The sequence below is a fragment of the Dermochelys coriacea genome, chromosome 9 (genome assembly GCF_009764565.3).
Source record: "Dermochelys coriacea isolate rDerCor1 chromosome 9, rDerCor1.pri.v4, whole genome shotgun sequence".
NCBI classification, from domain to species: domain Eukaryota; kingdom Metazoa; phylum Chordata; order Testudines; family Dermochelyidae; genus Dermochelys; species Dermochelys coriacea.
In genome coordinates this window covers 18,765,043-18,767,638 of record NC_050076.1, presented here as the reverse complement: position 1 = coordinate 18,767,638, position 2,596 = coordinate 18,765,043, and the positions used below count along the sequence as shown (strand labels likewise).

The window sequence follows — 2,596 nt, the reverse complement described above, 5'->3', positions numbered from 1 at the left end:
CTGCCCTCCACCTCCAGATTTGAAAGTATCTTGTCCCCTCATTGGTCATTTTGGGTCATTTTTTGGCAAACCCGGGAGGTTCTTATAGCTTCTTAACCCTTTACAGGTGAAAGCCTGTTACAGGTTTTGCCTCTGGCCAGGAGAGATTTTATAGCACTGCATACAGAAAGGTAGTTACCCTTCCCTTTATATTTATGACAGACATACTGGCTGTTGCTTCCAGCGGCTCCCATTGGCCTAGAGCAGCGAACCATGGCCAGTGGGAGCTGCGACTGGCTGAACCTATGGACACGGCAGGTAGACAAACCGACCCAGGTCGCCAAGGGCTTTCCCTGCACAAGCGGCAGAACAAGTGTGGGAACCACTGAGCTAGGAAATTAGATGCATTTAAGGTAAGTAAGATGTAGTGGATCTTTTCAGACATATCATGCTCTCTTTGGTCTCAGTAAAAGCGCTTGCTTAATACACAGAAATGTACTAATATTAATGTTTTGCACTTATATGGTGTGTGACACAGCATGGCCAGAGGGCAGCAGGAGAGTGTTAGAAGGGAGCCTTATTCCCTGTAGAGGGAAGAAAGTTTGCTATAGATTAATTAAAGCACCTGAAGCCAGTCACCTGATAAAACCCCCCTGCTTCAATCAGACAAGGGAAGGAGTTGAAGCAGAGTGGATTGGTGTTGGAGCAGAGATAGTTTGGAGGGAAGCAGAGGAGAATTTGGAGAAGTGCTGCAGTGGGCTAAGAAGACCAAGACCCTAGGTAAAGGGACATCTGGTTTGTGCAGAGGGAGGACAGGAAGCCCCACAAGCTGAAGGGCAGGAGAGGGAAGTAGTCCAGGGGAAGGAACCACTAGTTCAAGGGGTTTACTGCTATCCCTAGGACACCTGGGCTGGGACCTGGTGTAGAGGGTGGGCCTGGGTCTCTCCCTCTCCACTCCCCTCTTCTAGGACGCTAGTGGGGCAGTTAATATCCCAGTTCAGGGATGAGAAATGGTGCCCTGAACCCTCTCCAAGAAGAGACAGTGCAAGACCCATCAAAGTAGTACTGGCAATTTGCCACAGGTGTAATTAATCTGAGAATCTCAAAGAGCTTTACATGTAATTAAGTCTCACAACAGCTTCTGTGAGAGAGGCAAGCATTTTATAAATGGACTTGTTAAGATTACACTCAGTTTGAGTGATTTGAAGCAAAGTAGAATTAATTAGTTCTTTGCTCCAATCAGTCAGCATATCTCTCTCCTTTCTTGGACTGCCTTAGGGAAATGTATGTATCCATACACATACTCACCACATTTTTTCTTTGTTACAGTATATATCAAATTCAGTCTCATCTCCTGAGCCTGCTACCACAGTCTTTAGAACAAAGCTTCTTTTCAACCATAAGTAGATATCAAGAGATGTGGACTCATGGGAGTGATATCTGCAATGTTAAAGCAGCAGCCAGAAAGAGGTCTCCTCTGATACCCAGGTGTAGAAAGACACACACACACACGGTGAGATTTGTGACCATGAGCTGAAGTTCTGGATCAAGACTTTAAGATGTTCATCCAGTACAAGAACTCATGTATGACTTAATTAATGGTACTCAATAATGGCTGATGTGGAATGTGTAGGGCTTTGCACTCCTTTTCACAGGGGGAATATCACCCTTAATGTATATTGAACATAAGCAATATCATAACAATACTCCTAGCAGATTTCAAAACAGTTTCTTGGAGAACCTTAAATATTTAAAATCAAGGAGGCTCATATAAAATTGTCTCTGTGATAATTATCAGTAATTATTCATAATGCACTTCCTCATGCTAACAAATTCACTGAGACGCTGATTTAGATCCCTTTATTGGGGTTAAGACAAGTTATATTACAGTTGCTGTAAAGATACTGTACAGTACTTTATCATATTAATATGACTAGAACTTTGAGTTTATCATTGTATTTTTCCCTCAGTTGGAAAAAAAAGGTACATGTATGAGATATAAAATGTTCACTTATTTCCATTCCAGGGCAACGTGGAGAAGCATAGCTAACTAAAGATCTGCTCATTCAAGCAATCATTGCCCAGCAAGTTCATAAATCAAAGTTAATTAAGCTGAAGCATCATTTTTGATGGGACTGAAATTTGCACATATATAGTTAATAATGAATAATTATAGGTCATTGCTTTATCAGAAAAGACATGTACCATTCTTTTAATTAATTCTATTAACCTTTTTGGCAAATACTAAACTAAGGTTATACGTGCCAATTAAAATTAATTTTATATGGAAGATTTTAAACTGCAATAACTGTATCCTTTTAAAAGGTAACAGTAATCAAAGCTTTTATGTTTTTGATCAAATGCACACTGCATGGTGTTGTGTTCTGCCTTGGATAAAATGCTGTTTGGAGAAAATGGAAGTTTACTCTTTCTTGCAGTCACCAATGTAAATAATGTGTTGAATTTCATCCATTTCTTTTCCCTGCGATAAACCTAACTAAAAAAAAAAAACAAACCACTTATGCTTAAGTCATATTGATTTCTACATGCTTTAATGCACTGTTTCCCCAATGGTGGGCCATGGGAAGGGTCTAGATGGGTCACAGAGCCAGTGAAG

General features: G+C 40.6%; 1 long non-coding RNA gene across 1 annotated transcript; it reads left to right on the top strand.

Annotated features, from left to right (window-relative positions):
* Window positions 1-702: 702 nt before the first annotated feature.
* On the top strand, window positions 703-2,389 carry LOC119861879. Its single transcript, XR_005295055.2, has 3 exons — window positions 703-759; window positions 1,309-1,492; window positions 2,006-2,389. It is a non-coding gene; the product is annotated as an uncharacterized LOC119861879 (long non-coding RNA).
* The last annotated feature ends 207 nt before the right edge of the window (window positions 2,390-2,596 follow it).